Here is a 20,418-nt window from a genome sequence, read left to right as displayed (position 1 = left end):
AGTAGGAAAGAGTGCAGGGTTGCTGTGTAGGCTGCTAAAATCATTATCAGGTATGTACCTCTCGTAGCAACGCAGGTGCGTAACCTGAGCCCGTCGACTCCCCGGCTCAAAGAGCCACTAAATAACTAAATCCAAATGGTCGCACACTGCTGACCTACCTGCGTGTTACCCCAAAGAACTGTGGTCCCTGTAGTCAGCGTCGGCGGATACACCTATGCTCGTGTCATGAGTGCAAGTGTGAATAGCGTTAGCCATCCCTGGACACGTGTTTCGAGGTTGTTGCCTCTCGTCAGCAGGGAGTAGGAAAGAGTGCAGGGTTGCTGTGTAGGCTGCTAAAATCATTATCAGGTATGTACCTCTCGTAGCAACGCAGGTGCGTAACCTGAGCCCGTCGACTCCCCGGCTCAAAGAGCCACTAAATAACTAAATCCAAATGGTCGCACACTGCTGACCTACCTGCGTGTTACCCCAAAGAACTGTGGTCCCTGTAGTCAGCGTCGGCGGATACACCTATGCTCGTGTCGTGAGTGCAAGTGTGAATAGCGTTAGCCATCCCTGGACACGTGTTTCGAGGTTGTTGCCTCTCGTCAGCAGGGAGTAGGAAAGAGTGCAGGGTTGCTGTGTAGGCTGCTAAAATCATTATCAGGTATGTACCTCTCGTAGCAACGCAGGTGCGTAACCTGAGCCCGTCGACTTCCCGGCTCAAAGAGCCACTAAATGACTAAATCCAAATGGTCGCACACTGCTGACCTACCTGCGTGTTACCCCAAAGAACTGTGGTCCCTGTAGTCAGCGTCGGCGGATACACCTATGCTCGTGTCGTGAGTGCAAGTGTGAATAGAGTTAGCCATCCCTGGACACGTGTTTCGAGGTTGTTGCCTCTCGTCAGCAGGGAGTAGGAAAGAGTGCAGGGTTGCTGTGTAGGCTGCTAAAATCATTATCAGGTATGTACCTCTCGTAGCAACGCAGGTGCGTAACCTGAGCCCGTCGACTCCCCGGCTCAAAGAGCCACTAAATAACTAAATCCAAATGGTCGCACACTGCTGACCTACCTGCGTGTTACCCCAAACAACTGTGGTCCCTGTAGTCAGCGTCGGCGGATACACCTATGCTCGTGTCGTGAGTGCAAGTGTGAATAGCGTTAGCCATCCCTGGACACGTGCTTCGAGGTTGTTGCCTCTCGTCAGCAGGGAGTAGGAAAGAGTGCAGGGTTGCTGTGTAGGCTGCTAAAATCATTATCAGGTATGTACCTCTCGTAGCAACGCAGGTGCGTAACCTGAGCCCGTCGACTCCCCGGCTCAAAGAGCCACTAAATAACTAAATCCAAATGGTCGCACACTGCTGACCTACCTGCGTGTTACCCCAAACAACTGTGGTCCCTGTAGTCAGCGTCGGCGGATACACCTATGCTCGTGTCGTGAGTGCAAGTGTGAATAGCGTTAGCCATCCCTGGACACGTGTTTCGAGGTTGTTGCCTCTCGTCAGCAGGGAGTAGGAAAGAGTGCAGGGTTGCTGTGTAGGCTGCTAAAATCATTATCAGGTATGTACCTCTCGTAGCAACGCAGGTGCGTAACCTGAGCCCGTCGACTCCCCGGCTCAAAGAGCCACTAAATAACTAAATCCAAATGGTCGCACACTGCTGACCTACCTGCGTGTTACCCCAAAGAACTGTGGTCCCTGTAGTCAGCGTCGGCGGATACACCTATGCTCGTGTCGTGAGTGCAAGTGTGAATAGCGTTAGCCATCCCTGGACACGTGTTTCAAGGTTGTTGCCTCTCGTCAGCAGGGAGTAGGAAAGAGTGCAGGGTTGCTGTGTAGGCTGCTAAAATCATTATCAGGTATGTACCTCTCGTAGCAACGCAGGTGCGTAACCTGAGCCCGTCGACTCCCCGGCTCAAAGAGCCACTAAATAACTAAATCCAAATGGTCGCACACTGCTGACCTACCTGCGTGTTACCCCAAAGAACTGTGGTCCCTGTAGTCAGCGTCGGCGGATACACCTATGCTCGTGTCGTGAGTGCAAGTGTGAATAGCATTAGCCATCCCTGGACACTTGTTTCGAGGTTGTTGCCTCTCGTCAGCAGGGAGTAGGAAAGAGTGCAGGGTTGCTGTGTAGGCTGCTAAAATCATTATCAGGTATGTACCTCTCGTAGCAACGCAGGTGCGTAACCTGAGCCCGTCGACTCCCCGGCTCAAAGAGCCACTAAATAACTAAATCCAAATGGTCGCACACTCCTGACCTACCTGCGTAGGTGTAGCAGTGTGCGACCAATTGGACTTTTGTTAATATTCAGGCTCCTTGAGCCGGTGGAGCTGACGAGCTCATGGTTACGCACCTGCGCGCTACGAGAGGTACTTTACCTGAGAAAACTTATTTTAGCAGCCTACACAGCAACCCTACACACTCACCTACTCCCTGCTGACGAGAGGCAACTACCTCGAAACACGTGTCCAGGGATGGCTAACGCTACACTTACTTGCACTCATTACTCGGGCATAGGCGTACCCGCCGACGCTGACTTCAGGGACCACAATTCTTTGGGGCAACACGCTGGTAGGTGTAGCAGTGTGCGACCAATTGGACTTTTGTTAATATTCAGGCTCCTTGAGCCGGTGGAGCTGACGAGCTCATGGTTACGCACCTGCGCGCTACGAGAGGTACTTTACCTGAGAACACTTATTTTAGCAGCCTACACAGCAACCCTACACACTCACCTGCTCCCTGCTGACGAGAGGCAACTACCTCGAAACACGTGTCCAGGGATGGCTAACGCTACACTTACTTGCACTCATTACTCGGGCATAGGCGTACCCGCCGACGCTGACTTCAGGGACCACAATTCTTAGGGGCAACACGCTGGTAGGTGTAGCAGTGTGCGACCAATTGGACTTTTGTTAATATTCAGGCTCCTTGAGCCGGTGGAGCTGACGAGCTCATGGTTACGCACCTGCACGCTACGAGAGGTACTTTACCTGAGAACACTTATTTTAGCAGCCTACACAGCAACCCTACACACTCACCTACTCCCTGCTGACGAGAGGCAACTACCTCGAAACACGTGTCCAGGGATGGCTAACGCTACACTTACTTGCACTCATTACTCGGGCATAGGCGTACCCGCCGACGCTGACTTCAGGGACCACAATTCTTTGGGGCAACATGCTGGTAGGTGTAGCAGTGTGCGACCAATTGGACTTTTGTTAATATTCAGGCTCCTTGAGCCGGTGGAGCTGACGAGCTCATGGTTAGGCACCTGCGCGCTACGAGAGGTACTTTACCTGAGAACACTTATTTTAGCAGCCTACACAGCAACCCTACACACTCACCTACTCCCTGCTGACGAGAGGCAACTACCTCGAAACACGTGTCCAGGGATGGCTAACGCTACACTTACTTGCACTCATTACTCGGGCATAGGCGTACCCGCCGACGCTGACTTCAGGGACCACAATTCTTTGGGGCAACACGCTGGTAGGTGTAGCAGTGTGCGACCAATTGGACTTTTGTTTCCTGGAAGTGTTTGGATACTGACTAGGGAATTGAAGGTGTGAAAGACAATTGTGTAGGTGGTTAGAGGACTGCATGCATAGTGGATAGGGGTTTGAAGCAGTCCATATACTAAGGCCTGGGTCACTGGATGAGTACTTGGGTACTGACTGAATGATTAGAGTACTGCAAGGAGAGTGCCTGGGGGAATTTATTAGGGTTTGGCGCAGTGAATGGATTAGTACATGATGCTGAATGGGTCACTAGGGGAGTGCAACGGGAATGACAGGGTGTTTGCTGGAAGTGAACGGATACTGACTGGGGAATTGAAGGTGTGAAAGACAAGTGTGTCGGTGGTTAGAGGACTGCATGCATAGTGGATAGAGGTTTGAAGAAGTCTATGTGCTAAGACCTGGCTCAGTGCATGAATACTTAGGCAGTGACTGAATCATTAGAGTGCTGGAAAGAGAGTGTCTTGGTGAATTTATAAGTGTTTGGGTTTTGGCACAGTGAATGGATTAGTACATGCTGTTGAATGGGTCTCTAGAGGACTGCAAAGGGAGTGACAGGGTGTTTCCTGGAAGTGTATGGATACTGACTAGGGAATTGAAGGTGTAAAAGACAAGGGTATAGTATGTTAGAACACTACATGCATACTGCATAGACATTTGAAGCAATCTATTTGGTACTTAGAAACTGACTACTTCTAGGACAGTGCTTAGGTAAAACTTTTAAATTTTCAGTTCTGCCACAGTAAACAGAATAGTACATGGTACTGCACCTTAGTGTCAAATCCTGACTCATTTTATCAATGCATAAGCAAAGACTAGCTTCTAATGCTACTAAAACTTGACAACATGACAGGTTTTAAAAGAGTTATCTGCTAAAAAATACACAATGTTACCAAATGCTTCTCTCACAGTGGTTCCCAAATGCACACAGACTCACAGTGTGATTCTAGACAACAACCACTATACCTAGGAGCTTACCAAAAATCATTCACTACTGTGGAAGTGGTAAGGGAACTGAACACAATCTTCATATTTCAGGAATGCACTTTTGTGTCAAAGCCTGACTCATTTAATCAAAGCATAAGCAAAGACTGGCTTCTAATGCTACTAAAATTTGACAACATGACCGGTTTTAAAACAGTTATCTGTCAGCAAATACACGATATTACCAAATGCTTCTCTCACAATCCTTACCCAAATGCACACAGACTCACAGTGTGATTTTAGACGATCAACACTATCCTAGGAGTTTACCAAAACTCATTCACTAGTCTAGAAGAGTTAATGGTACTGAACACAATCTACATATTTAAGTACAGCACATCAGTGTCAAAGCATGACTCATTTAATCAATGCATAAGCAAAGACTGGGTTCTAATGCTACTAAAACTTCACAACATGACAGGTTTTAAAAAAGTTATCTGTAAGCAAATACATGATATCACCAAATGCTTCTCTCACACTGATCCCAAATACACACTTACTCACACTGTGATTCTAGACAAGCACCACTATCCCTAGGAGTTTACCAAAACTCATTCACTACAGTGCAAGTGGTAAGGGAACTGCACACAATCTACATATTTCAGGACTGCACTTTTCTCTCAAAGCCTGACTCATTTAATCAAATCATAAGCCATAACTGTCTTCTAATGCTACTAAAACTTCACAACATGACAGGTTAAAACAGTTATCTGTCAGCAAATACACAATGTTACCAAATGCTTCTCTCACAGTGGTTCCCAAATGCACACAGACTCACTGTGTGATTCTAGACAAACAACACTTTTCCTTGCACTATACCAAAACACATTTCTTCATCTAGAAGTAGTACTACATTTTAGTATAGAAACATAACATAACTCATTTCACAAATTCATAAACAAAGACTGGTTTCTAATTCTACCAAAATATAAAAACAGCACAGTTATCTGTCTGCAAACACATGAAAAACACAAATGCTTATCACAGAATGGTTTCTACATGCACACACACTGTCAATAAGATTGTAGAGAAAAAAAGTACTCCCTACACTTTAGCAGGAGAAATACATTAGTCTGATTAAAATCAAAATAGTCTACATACATCCCCACACAATTAAATAACTCACCTTTCAAGTTCTTTTGTAGATTAAGAAGTATATCAGTCACTCACCATATTTTCTTTTACAGAATCTCTGCACTGTGCACCTCTCAGCAAAAACAAAGAATGGAAAAGTTTCCCTTTCATTTTCCACACCTATACATGTAAACATCAAATCACAATCCTTCACACATAAACTCAAAAGCAAACACACATTTCTATTGGTTAAACATTTCAACCCTTTCCAACTGAAAGACATTTCGACCCTTCCCCCAATTTGCCTTCTGCCTGTTACCATAGAAACAGGTCATGGAACACTGCACTAAGCACACAGGTCAGAAGTTCAGCACACAATGTTCCTACACAAGAGAGGAAGTGTGCTTCACTTTTCAACATATCAGCTAATCATATATAATGTTCCTTACAATCTGTTTTTGTTAACCAATAAGAATCATACCTTTAAAAAACAGAAATATACACCCTACCCTTCAGTGTACAAAGTAGTCATACAACCAATGATTTCTTGTCTTTTTTTTAAAAAAATCCATGGATCCGCGTACCCAACGCGATAGGATGCGCGCACTGTGCGTGCATTTCGCGTTTAAAAAAAAAAAAAAAAGGGTGCCCCAGGGGGTCCTTCTGGGTTCCCCTAAGCACATCTAGTATTTCCACTCTGCCCCCTTTATATGTTTTACACACTTATTCCCCTTGCTTCTTCAGCCTTGCTTCTACCGAGGCAGAAAATGGCCGCCAACAGTTCCTGGTTTCGAGAGACACTCGACAGCCGATTAGCATTCAGCGCGTGATCGGGAGGGTGCGCGCTCAGTACGGGGAGGGTGCGTGTACGGTGCGTGTACGGTCCGCGGATCCTCCGCGGCCATAGATATTTATGTACTTTTAACTCTAATTTTCTCAGGGGCCGAGAAAAAGGGGGGTCCCAAAACGCGTTTTCCCCATGCATTTTCCCATAGGACCTGTTGACGCAGCTACAGCCCGAAGTGCTGAACAGAATTACACCAAATTTGGCAAAGAGGTAGTCCTCAGTTCAGACTCATGCCTTTTGCTTAAATGGTGTAAATCCGTTCAGTAGTTCCTGAGAAAATCAAAAGTAAAATCACATATATATCTGGGCAGAGCCTAACCACACTTCTCATTGTGAGATCTGATTGGCTGTCAGCACTTCATCCAAGAAGTGTTGGCAGCCATCTTGGGACCAATATACATGATAGCACCTCATTAAAAAGTATTGCAGTTAATAGAAGGTTTTAAGACATTAGTTACATTATAAATCATTTGTTGATGGTACCATACTCATTTTAGGAATTGTGGTGTGTTCTAAGGTGATTTTACCATGTGAAAAAGCCTTCTGCTATGATATCATGAATCATGTTTGAAAGAAAACTATTTTCTCATGCTTTTCCCACGAAGATTTGGAAGGTGATCTATAAGCTAAACTGAGAGCATATTTTCTGTAAATTCACATTATCTTTCTCAGTCATGTGAGAATGAAGTCTGGCATTCTCAGTAAAACATGTACATCCAACAAGGGGAGAGACTGTCAGTTGATTCCTTTGTGTTCTACTGCAGCTTACCAGAGTGTTCTAAAGAACAACTAGAGCGCTAACAGTCCTACTTATGACAAACGTATGGCACACCTGAAGCTATCTTGGTTGGAATAAAGTGGTAACTCTTAAAGCATTTAATTTACAAAGGAACAACATGAGGGGGTTCATATTGCCATAGAAAGTATGATTAGTGCTGCAGAAAGAAAAAGTAGGGCACATTTTGAGTGACTTCTCAAATCCTCTTCTATTTCATTAAAAAATTCTGACATGCAGACTGAAACATGCACTTTCAATACCAGCAGCAGACTTCCCTGGTGAGCAGTAGCTTTACTACAGTGATCTAATAAGAAACTAGAGTGCTAAGATTCTGAATTTATGGCAAATGTGTGACACATCAGAATGCCTTCTTGATGGAATCAAAGTAAAAAAATGAAAGTATTTCCTACTGAGGAGACTGTAGTAAATGAGGAAATTAGGAACCATCATAACAAATAAGTCTCCCAAAATGGCCACCAGAGACAAAAGAGCCCAAATGTAAGCCAAATATCACCCAGATGTAGCCCAAGTATAGCCCAATGACAGAATGTCCCAGAGTGTTCTAACGAACAACTAGAGCGCTAACAGTCTTACTTATGACAAAAGTATGGCACACCTGAAGCCATCTTGATTGGAATAAAGTGGTAACACTTAAAACATTTAATTTACAAAGGAACAAAATGAGGGGGTTCATTTTGCCATAGAAATTATGATTAGTGCTGCAGAAAGAAAAATTAGGGCACATTTTGACTTCTCAAATCCTCTTCTATTTCATAAAAATATTCTGACATGCAGACTGAAACATGCACTTTGAATACCAGAAGCAGACTTCCCTGGTGAGCTGTAGCTTTACTACAGTGATCTAATAAGCAACTAGAGTGCTAACATTCAGAATTTATGGCAAATGTGTGACACATCTGAATGCCTTCTTCTTGGAACCAAAGTAAAAAACTGAAAGTATTTCCTACTGAGGAGACTGCAGTAAATGAGGAAATTAGGAAACTTCATAACAAATAAATCTCCCAAGATGGACGCCAGAGACAAAAGAGCCCAAATGTAGCCCAAATATCTCCCAGATGTAGCCCAAGTATAGCCCAATGACAGAATGTCCCAGAGTGTTCTAACGAACAACTAGAGCGCTAACAGTCTTACTTATGACAAAAGTATGGCACACCTGAAGCCATCTTGATTGGAATAAAGTGGTAACACTTAAAACATTTAATTTACAAAGGAACAAAATGAGGGGGTTCATTTTGCCATAGAAATTATGATTAATTCTGCAGAAAGAAAAATTAGGGCACATTTTGACTTCTCAAATCCTCTTCTATTTCATAAACGAATTCTGACATGCAGACTGAAACATGCCCTTTAAATACCAGCAGCAGACTTCCCTGGCGAGCAGTAGTTTTACTACAGTGATCTAATGAGCAACTAGAGTGCTAACATTCAGAATTTATGGCAAATGTGTGACACATCTGAATGCCTTCTTGATGGAACCAAAATAAAAAACTGAAAGTATTTCCATTGAGCAGACTGCAGTAAATGAGTAAATTAGGAAACTTCATAACAAATAAATCTCCCAAGATGGCCACCAGAGACAAAAGAGCCCAAATGTAGCCCAAATATCACCAAGATGTAGCGCAAGTATAGCCCAATGACAGAATGTCCCAGAGTGTTCTTAAGAACAACTAGAGCGCTTACTGTCTTACTTATGACAAACGTATGGCACACCTGAAGCCATCTTGATTGGAATAAACTGGTAACACTTAAAACATTTAATTTAAAAAGGAACACAATGAGGGGGTTCATTTTGCCATATAAATTATGATTAGTGCTGAAGAAAGAAAAATTATGGCACATTTTGAGTGACTTCTCAAATCCTCTTCTATTTCATTAAAAAATTCTGATATGCAGACTGAAACATGCACTTTTAATACCAGCAGCAGACTTCTGTGGTGAGCAGTAGCTTTACTACAGTGATCTAATGAGCAACTAGAGTGCTAACATTCAAAATTTATGGCAAATGTGTGACATATCTGAATACCTTCTTGATGGATTAAAAGTAAAAAACTGAAAGCATTTGCTACTGAGGAGACTGCAGTCAATGAAGAAATTAGGAAACTTCATAACAAATAAATCTCCCAAGATGGCCACCAGAGACAAAAGAGCCCAAATGCAGCACAAATATCACCCAGACGTAGACCACATGTAGCCCAATGACAGAAGTGTGCAAAACACTTATTTTTTGTGTATTTGCAGTTTTATATAGTGCAGACTTGTCAGGTATTGGAGTGCTTTACATGAGCATTGGTTACATCACACAAGATCAAATTCATTTTGGTTGTAGACATGGGGAGATTAAGTGATTTGACCACAATCACAGAATGTTGAGCTGATGCAGAAACTCCAACCTGGTTCCCCAGTTGCAAAGTCTGGAAGTAACACCACATCCTCTCCCCTAGGTGCAACATTTAATCAAGGGGTCAACTGGATAAAAAAACATAAAGATTACAAATAATTTAAAAGTTCTTTGTCGCTATTTGAAAACTCAGAAAATATGTCCTCGTTTTAGTTTTTTAGAGCACTAACCATAATTTTGAAGCAAATAAGACCCTCTCATATATGTAATTTCTAAAGGAAATACTCTAGGTATTACAGTTTTGATTACATCAAGATGACGTCAGGCGTTCCACACTTTTGTAATAAATATATAATGTAAGCAATCTAGTTGTTCATTGGGATACTGTTGAGAGGCAGAGGCCAGGGGCACGGACTCTGAAAATTGAAGGCAGGTAGGAGAGTGCAGAGGCAACAATTTGACCACACTGGGCAGGCAGGAAGGGCAGTGGCAACACTACAGACTATGGAGGGCAGTGGAAAGGGGGGCAGGGGAAACAAACCATCAATACAGGACTGGCAAGAGAGGCTGTGGCAATATAATAGACCATTGTGGGCAGAAGGAAGAGGCAGTGGTAGTACAACCACACATGCCAACAGACCCGTTTCAGCCAGGAAACATCCAATGTTTTTAAGCTCAAATGGGTTTTATTTGATCTGTCTCCTGTCTACAATCTCCTCGTTTTCAATGTAACTCAAAGGGGAAAATCAATACCCCAGTTTTTTTTCAAAATCTCCCTCTTACCAAGTTCAAAATGTTCGCAAGTATTGTACATTGGATCATGGTAGGCAGGAGGAATTGGGGTAGGGACATGGACTCGGATAACAGAGGACAGGAGGGACATGGAGAGGTGCACCAAACTGACCCTACAGGGCAGGCATCCGGGTTTTCAGCAGCACAATACACCACACAGCGCATGCGGGACGGGAGTGCAGCACAACAATCCATAGAAAGCAATAGGGAGGGGACAGGACCATGCACATGGACAACAGAGAACAGAGGGGAAAGAGGCAATGGCAGCTAGCTGACCATAATGGACAGACAGGAGAGAAAGCTGCAGCATAACCGACCATAAAGGGGAGGAGGGACGGATCAGACCATGCATGGCAGGAGGGAGGAGGCTAGTCCATGGATTCAGACAACAGAGCATAGGGAGGAGGTGGGTGGGGCAGAAAGCTAACTGCTCAGAGAAGGTGGGTATTAGGAACATTATTGTTTTTAAAATGTGTGTCTGTGCGAACTACTTAAAATATGAACAAGCATGCAGCATAATCTCACTTTTATTCAGGAAGAAGAGGACGTTTGTGACTGTGACTCCGGGCTCACTTGGCAGAAACACCCCCTGAGCCTCCACCCCCCATCGCAAAATGTAATGCCCGTGAAAAGGGTAGGTGGACGCAGTGTTATATAGAACATAGCCCTGAGAGCACGATTGAAAATGAAAACTAGATATAGTATATGGCATAAACTATGCACCAAAAAGTGTGATATAAGATGAGCCGGGGCGTGAAATATAATATGCAATACATTGTGCGCAATGACAGATTCATTGGAGAGCGCGAGATAGCACAGGCACTAGCGCGTGCTATGCGATATGCGCCTTGGAGTGTAATATGCACAGGGCAGTGTTGTGTAACCTAACTAGTCTCTAAAGTTGTAATATAAAATATGTGCTGGGGAGTGTAACGTTGCATATGCACTGTGACAAAGATATGGATCCCAGATTGTAATATGTATGGCATAGCGCTGTGCGTTATAACATAGGCATCGAGGAAGGCACGTTAGATGGGGCAATATAACCCGTGCGAAGGCAAGTGTGGCATGACATATTCACGGGGTGGTGTTACAGTGCACATGGTGGAATACAACACAGAGGTGTGAGGCACTCGGCGGGCACTGGTGGGTGTAACACAGCATTGGGCTCAGCCAGGAGCACACTGTGACTCTCAAGTGAGGTTCGTCTCCTTTCCAGAGAGTAAAATAAAAAGTATTACACATCCGGCGGTGGATGTGTGTTTTATTACCCGTGAGGTGCATAGTCGCCTTTTAATGAATGTCACGCAAATCGTCATGGTGATAGGTACATACGGTTTGTCCAGTATGTCCTAGGTGTTTCTATAAATATATATATTTTTAAAATAATAAAAAACAAAGGCCAGCCCCGCGGGATGGGGTCCCCGGGGCCATAAGTGGCCTGAGGAGGGGGGCAACTCAGCCCCCTCCTAAAGAATTTTTTTTTAAAAAGGCCATGACCCGGGGGTTGGGGTCCCCGGGGCCGATTAAGGACTTGGGAGGGCCAAATTTATATTTTCAACAAAAAAAAATAGGGTGCAGGCCCTGGGGGATGGGGTCCCCAGGGCCAGTAAATTAGAAAAAGAAGGGGGGCCACATAGCCCTCCTTCTTAAAAAAATAAAATAAATAAAAGACCGGCATCGAGCCGGAGGCCACGCCCCCTCCTTGCAGCACTCTGCAAACGCGCCCCCTGGCCAGTTGTAAGTTGGGGAATTAATTCCCCTTCAATACTAAGGGTCCCTGAGGGCCAACTAGCCCAACAGGTATCTCCAGTATGCGCCAGGGAGCTGCGTTGCAGACAGGTGTTCTGAGGCCACGCCCCTTTTTACACCTCTATGCAACGCAGCTCTGTGGCGCTTACTGAAGGTACCTAGTGTGCTAGTTTGACCCTAGGGACCCTTAGGATTCAAGGGGACTTAATCTCTCAACTTAGAACGGCCACAGGGCGCGTTTACACAGTGGTGAAGGGAGGGGACGGGGCCTGAGGTGACGTGTGCAAACACGCCCTGTGGCGCATTTTAAGTTGGGGAAATAATTCCCTTTCAATCCTAAGGGACCCTGGGGGCCAACTAGCCCAACCGGTGCTTCCAGTAAGCGCCACTGCTCTGCGTTGCAGAGAGGTGGTGCAGGCCATGCCCCTTTTTACACCTCTCTGCAATGGTGCTTACTGGACGTACCTAGTGGGCTATTTTGCCCCTAGGGATCCTCAGGATTCAAGGGGACTTAATCTCCCAACTTAAAAAACGGACACAGGGTGTGTTTACACAGTGGGGAAGGGAGAGGCCGGGCCTGAGTTAACGTGTGCACACAAGCCCTGTGGCGCGTTTTAAGTTGGGGAAATAATTCCTCTTCAATCCTGAGGGACCCTGGGGGCCAACTAGCCCACCAGGTGCTTCCAGTATGCACCACTATGCTGCGTTGCCGAGAGGTGGTCTAGGCCGTGCCCCTTTTTACATCTCTCTGCAACGCAGCTCTGTGGCGCTTACTGGAGTTACCTAGTGGTCTAGTTGGACCCTAGGAACCCTCAGGATTCAAGGGGACGTAATCTCCCAACTTAAAACGGCCACAGGACGTGTTTACAGAGTGGGGAAGTGAGTGGGTGGGGCCTGAGGTGATGTGTGCAAACACGCCCTGTGGCGTGTTTTAAGAGGTAGTTTTAATCCCCTGCCCTATTATATACTAGGGGCTTACAGAGGAGGTCATGCTGATTACAGGGGGACCCCAACGCATAGTGTTCCCTAGTGTATGTAGGTGTTTTCACTGTATTCTGAGTGTCTTTTAACATAGCACTGGCTCTGGGACTGGTTAGTCAGACTCAGTTACCACCAGTATCCGTCTGAAAAAGTTGAGGGTACAGGATGGTTTTGCAACACGGCTTCTTTCTGCTCTTCTGTTTGTTCTTTCTGCACGTTATCCTTCTTCCTGCACTTTTCTGCATCTTTGAGGACTTCTGTTGCTTCTTTCTGCACTTCTTTTTTTTCTTTCTGTGCGTTTTTTCTTCTTTCTTCACATGTCCTATCTCTGTAGGCATAGTTAGAAATTAGCATTTAAAAAACCTTTGAAATTCACTGAAAAAACCATAGGTTTCAGGCACGTTATAGTTAGGAATTAGCATTTAAAAACCTTAGAAATTCACTGAAAAAACCATAGGTTTCAGGGGCGTTATAGTTAGCTAGACTTTTCACTCGTACAAAACCATTGAAATTCCTCCGTTACAGTTAGTTCAGCTAACTATAATTCGCGCGCCCGCAATGCACTGCTGATGACGTCATATCTTACATCACTCATGACATTGTCAGTGACATCACTCATGACATCACTGATGACATCTCAAATGACATCACTGATGACATCATACTTGTGATAGAGTGGCAGACCTCCTCTCCACCTAATATAACCTTTGATACACACATTCAAAAATAGAAACTACAATTTTCAAAACAATGGACATACCAATATCAGTTACAACAACCTATTCAGTAATTCTAAGATCCACATACACATCCACTCATTCACCAACAGTACAGTCACTCATACATTTACTCACTCATCATATGTACTCATACACCTATACATCCTGTTACACAACGCCACTCATCCATAGAGTTACTCACACACATAGTCACTTATGCTAATAAAGAATCAAACATCCATTTACTTGCATATACAGTTATACACACACCACCACACTTACTTCTACAGAAACTTACACATTCTTAGTCTTTTAAACAATCATACTTATTCATACAGGAACTCTTTCAATTTCTCACTCTCACATATACTCACTTACATACACCAATAGTCACATATACTAGTTTAAAACATATGTAGTTACTCATAAAGACACTATTGAGACAGTCATTCACTCACTAACACACTTATGCACACACTCATCCACCCATACAGTCCTGCACACATGCTGTCTTCAACACATATAAACAGTGAGTCACTCATTCATGCACCTATACGTAATACCCCCTACCGAACCATACAGACACTCAGACACTCATACTGATACTCAAAAAACCAACTAATAACCTATATAGACACTCATGTAGCTACTCACCAACCCATGCAGCCACTTATACACAAAGTAAGAGACTGATACAGATATTTACATATTTAAACATTACTCACTGAGCCATGTATTCACTAAGATACACTTATTCAGTTAGTTATACAATCAATTTATCAAAAACAAATCATCCATTTAGACACTTATATACCCATTTATTCTTCCATCGACCTTGAGATATACATATATAAAACATATGTAATTTTCAGAAAAACACACATTCACTGGATGATGTCATCAGTGATGTCATTTGAGATGTCATCAGTGATGTCATGAGTGATGTCACTGACCATGTCGTGAGTGATGTAATATGTGACATCATCAGCAGTGCATTGCGGGCGTGTGAGTTATAGTTAGCTGAACTAACTATAACCGGGGAATTTCAATGGTTTTGCACGAGTGAAAAGTCCAGCTAACTATAACGCCCCTGAAACCTATGATTTTTTCAGTGAATTTCTAAGGTTTTTTAAATGCTAATTCCTAACTATAACGTGCCTGAAACTTATAGTTTTTTCAGTGAATATATATATAAACACATATATATCTCAAGGTTCGTTGGCCCCATAAATGGCAGCTACGTCGCTGAAACAAAGGTTGTACGGAGAAAAAAAAGATGGAATTCAACATAAAATGGCGACCGAATACGCATTAGCCAAGAGTAAACGTGTCCCGCACTTGTACACTCTAAATGGTAGGGATTCTGTGCTACAAAGCACATGGGGAGAAGTAACGTGTTTTGTTTTACACCTGAATGTCTGCCTCTCGTATTAGTTAATCAGTGGCTCCCTTGTCTTTGGAACATCTTGTTTGATGCACAACAATAGGAACACCTTCTCCCTCAGTAAAGTTTTGGCCCAAGCATTTGGTGCAGTAATAACGTGCCCATGGGGCTCCTTCTGGGCTTGTTGGCATGACTGTGTAATGTAAGCTGTGAGATGTTTAAGATCTCTTCAGACACCAATACAAGTTAGAGGACTCAGGGCTCCCTGTACATTTACACTGGACACACCCCATGTGACCTCCTCGGCCTGCACTGACTGTCACACTGACCCCAGTCAGTCACACCCCTTCATGAGGGCCACTGCGTAACCTCGGGTCCTGGGCAATACAATTAGGTGTCATAAAACCCGCATCTAATGGGAGCAGACGGCGCCAAATGTGGGCCACTTCGTGAGAGGCATGCTTCATCCAGTACCACAGGACAATTGTGCTTGCACATCAAAGTACCGTCTTGCCACACGTTGAAATTCGCCATACCCAGTTAAATATGTTGTATTAGTGTCGACGATTTGACACCTAATCAAGTGCCGTGTGACAGAGTTAGTGATCGGGGGTGTGAAAGTATATAGCTATCTATTTTTATATGTGCTTTTTTATTTGGGTGTCTGCAGACATGCATTTGTTTAAGACTATACAGGTTCTACATTGCGCCCCACAGTTCCCCCTCTCTGTTGCGTCTGCTCAAGAATGAACTTTTCTTGAATATCTCTGTCATCTGTATGTGTCTGTGAGAGTGCATGTATCTTTACCTCTCTCCCACCGGTGTCCCCATTTCACACTCACCCCCATTGCCCACTTTTCCCCTCTGGCTCTGTATCCTATCAGAACGTTTCGTGTTGGTAGTAAACTAATAATCATGTAAACAGATCTTGATGAGTAGCTTTTGTATGTATTTCCAGTCAGCGATACTTTGATTTGTTGTGCAAAAAGTTAAATCACCAGATCGCTGCTGTCAGCTTTGAAAATACATTATGTGCATCTTTGTGGTGCGGCCATTAAGCAGTGTGCAAGCTGTTGCTGACAAATTCAACAAGTACAAGCGCGCGCGCGCCTCGCGCGGCAGCAGGGGAAGGGGGAGAGGGGAGGGTGCCTGCGTGATTCACTTGTGGGAGCGAACGGCTGGCACCGCGATAATTGATAACATATGGCGCCAGCCGCTCGCTCCGGCAAGTGAATCTCCAGACGTGCACGCATTGCCATTGAAGGCAATGGAACGATTGCTAAAGGTCTTTTGCCTGGGCAGCGCATGCGTGCTGCGTAAGTGAGACCTTAAAAGCAATGCCCTGGTCAGCCGCACCAGTGTCCCTCATCACCTTGACAGCCTGCAGCCTCAGGCGTTTGACGTTCTTGTCATCCATGGCCTTCATGAACTCATGTCAGCAAGTCTGAAACATATTTTCACAAGTGGTGATGCTGCGTGCCTTGATTTGCTGAACAGACTTCTACAAGTGGTTGAATCACTTGGAGTTGCTGTAAGTGTACACACAGCCTGCCTGCTGAGCGAGCAAGAACAACCAGCAGCATTCATTTCTAAAGATATGGGCAGTGTTTTATTATTAAAAAAATTGGTATCCCTGGTGTTTATTTTTTACTATTTACGTGAGGCAACGTCATCCAATTGATTGTATACTTTCATTCAGTGCTTTAAATGGGGGCAAAATAGTGCAGGTACTCATTTAAATGTGGCGAGTGGGCGGGGTTTGGGGGCGGGGCGTAGAAGTCATGCCGATACTTATTGACTTCGATACTACTTGCCGCACATACCAAAACACATGAGAAATGTCTTTCAATAAACAAAGCAGATTTGTTTACTGATTAGAAACAACCGAAACCCAAACGCGGCGATATTTCAACATTTCGTTGTTTTGTAATATGTGCAACATCAATTCTGTTAATTGCTGTTGCTCCGCACAATTCTATATGTTCTCCAGTGACACAGAAAGAAACAAGCAGACATGCACCGACAACGCATTCCACACATTTCTTTTAATATAACTACCAAGAGTGTCTCTATTGTCTCCCCCGTTCTCTCATTTTTCTCAACAATCACAGGCAAGCAGACAAACATTAGCAGACACTTAATCGGGTGGGCTTAAAGCCATTTGAACCTGGTTACCTCCCATGGCTCTCTTAATTACGCTGTCACTGGGCGGCCTCGATGTCTGTGAACACCCGATTGGTATGCAAATGAGCCCACGCCGAATTGTTCAGCTGGGCTGGCGCAGGTCTACAGAAGTGCCTTAGCTATCAAAGAAAGGCCGCCAGGACCAGCTTTTCATGAGTACCGGTACTCTCCTCGGCAGTAGAGAAGTGCCGGTACTCCGAGTGCTAAATCTAAGAAGTGCCGGTACTCAGTACCGGTGAGTACCGGCCCATTTAAAGCACTGCTTTCATTATATTTTGTCTGGACTGGCAGTTGGCAGAGGGACATCACCAAAAATCCACATGATCATTGACAGGTTTGGGTCACATGGAGACATCGCGGCGTCTTTGTTTTTTGTTTTTTAAATATTTGCAATGCCTTTGACCTACAAAACCTTTGATGTGATACTGAGCGACAGTGTTTTTTTAATAAAACAAATCTGCATGAGCTTGGACTTTGCCTTACCGTTGGTTTTTAGCTCAAGCGTGTAATCGCAAATTCAGGAGGGCACGAGCCACGGCACCAACCTTGTTCCTTGCCGTCCATGTCATGGTGGTGGAAAGCGCTGGTCTTTGCGAGGCTCCTTCCTGCATGCTGATTTGGAACTCCGTGAAGTCACAGTGTATGCTGCATATACTGAGTGGTGCGCAAATAAAAGAGTGATGCACTGACCTACATGCATGCACAGGTTACGCTTTTTCAATGCTTTTCAACCGTCACGTGATGCAACGTCTGGCTGAAGTATTCTTCGCTGACCGGAGTGGAGCACAGCAGGATTCCTTGTGTCACACCGCATTTAAGAATATTCCAGCAGGGCACGCGGATATCTTATCTAATACCCTTGCCATCAGTTTTCCTTAGCTGTTTGGGGGTACCAGTGAGGTCATATCATTTTGACATTCCAGGACATTTGTGCTCATTTTAATTGCCATGCTATAGTGTCTGTCCTGTTGCCGGTTATTTTAGAAGCATGTCAGGTGAGGCATCACTCACCAGGGGAAATTGGAATTCTTTTAATGATGTTTATTACGTTTATTTTTATTGCTGTGGTTGTTATGCTGCAATGTTTATTTCATGCCATAAGCAGTTCTTGTTTATGTTGATGTATGCTAGTCTAATTATTTGGTGTGGATGTCATGGTTTAGCCTTTATGGTGATGTATGGGGAGCATTCTTCCCTGTTTTGCCTACTTAAATATGTGCTAAATGCCAGTTGAATTTACTCTTTCTCAAATCATTATTGAGTCTCCTACTCTGGCTTGCGATCTTGTGTATTTAATAATTGTGTGCGTATAGGGAGGTCTCACACTCTGGTTTTGAGTCGTAGGGTGGTGAGTACCCTAGTACAGAGTTGTAGGGTTGTGAGTACCCTACTACAGAGTTTTAGGGTTGTGAGTATCCTAGTACAGAGTTGTAGGCTGCTGATTACCCTAGTTCCATGTTGTAGGGTTGTGGGTACCCTAGTACAGAGTTGTAGGGCAGTGAGTACCCTAGTTTCATGTTGTAGGGTTGGATGTACCCCAGTGCTAAGTTGTAAGGTTGTGTACTTTAGCACAGTGTGTAGGGTGAGTGCCCTAGCACTGAGTTGTGGGGTTGGGTGTATCCCAGTATTGAGTTGAACTGCTTAAGTGCTCTGTTGCAGGTTTGTGTATTCAGTTTAGTGTGAAGTGGGATGCCTGAGATTTGTGTTGTATGTGTCTCCAAGTCCTTTCTAGTCACGGTATACTTGTATCTCTTTGTTCCCTTAGAAAAGGTGAGAGTTTAATGTTTGGGTGAGAGTTAAATGCATTTATAGCTTTGGGAAGTATTGTTTGCCTTAGGAATATTCTATTTATTCTTGTCGTGATTTTAAATAATTTATGCATTAGCAATGTTTAATCAATTATTTGTGAATTTAATGTATTTTATCGCCTATTTTCTTCTGTTTGGTTTCTTTGCATGTTATGTTGTGACTTGAGTGTTGCCATACTTTTTGCTTAGCTCATCGTCCCTACTGCTCAGCCAGGGTGAGTGCTGGAGTGCTTGGTGATGAGTGGAATGCTTGGTAATGTCATAGAATGCACGGGTGCCTGGTGATGTGCTGAGTGTCAGTTAGAGTGTGCAGACTGAGCAGTAGGAAGGCTGCTCCTTGTGGGGCTAATCCACTAAACTTCCTATCTTCCATATACTTTTTTACTAACCTGAAAATTGCCATCTTGACTTGTAACTAAATCTTAATAAACCATATTCTACAATGTACTCTACGGTTACCATATACTTTTTATACTTTATTACACTTAGTTCTTTCTCACAACCACCAATCGCTGAGCTGTATTGTACATAAACTAACGTTTCTGAGTTAATGTATACACACTAAGCAGGGCAGTTTTACCAAAATCCGTGTACAGATGCCATCTGGGCTAGTGCATTGAAGCTTAAGATGCTCATGGTATCATCACTGATCCATCTGTATAAAGAATGTGACTCATATAGACATGCTTTTCAGACCATCTTGATGTAAAACTACCAGGTGTCTTGGATGCATCCCTTTATGGGATAATCATCATAGTGGTGCCCTTTGCCCAGGACAGAGTGTTGCTCACAGTTCAGCTTGGAATCTGCTGGCCACTACACAGAAACATCCAGTGAACAGTGAGTTGAAGCTATATGGGGTGAGTAAGGCTTCCATGATGAACGCAGAAGTTTGTGCAGGGGATCTAGGGACCTTGTGGAGAGTTAGAAAGGCATATTAAGTGATTAACACAGCACACAAAGGGTTGAGGCAAAGATCCTGCACCTATTACTAATAGTGGCCTGATAATATTGCGATGGTGCTAGAAAAACCAGGATGTGCACCCCTCTCCACTCCCTATTGGGTAGACCCAAATACAATCAAAAACAACAAATGGAATTAGCACCCATCATTTGGAAAATCTCATTAAAATTGATTGGAACATGAAATATCTGTAGCAGATAGAAGAAGCAGGTCCACAGTTTGCTTGTGGTCGAAATAAATGTTCTTTGTTCATATAATATATTCAAATGCTTAAAATCCAAAGATCATAAAAGT

General features: G+C 43.9%; 1 protein-coding gene across 1 annotated transcript in view; it reads left to right on the top strand.

Annotated features, from left to right (window-relative positions):
* Nucleotides 1–20,418, top strand: part of LOC146809810 (extracellular calcium-sensing receptor-like) — a 111,586-nt gene that overhangs the window by 43,290 nt on the left and 47,878 nt on the right. The window lies entirely within an intron of this gene.

This window comes from Triturus cristatus, chromosome 7, assembly GCF_964204655.1.
Source record: "Triturus cristatus chromosome 7, aTriCri1.1, whole genome shotgun sequence".
Lineage (NCBI taxonomy): Eukaryota > Metazoa > Chordata > Amphibia > Caudata > Salamandridae > Triturus > Triturus cristatus.
The sequence above is the reverse complement of the archived record's forward strand: the minus strand, read 5'-3'. Positions and strand labels throughout refer to the sequence as shown.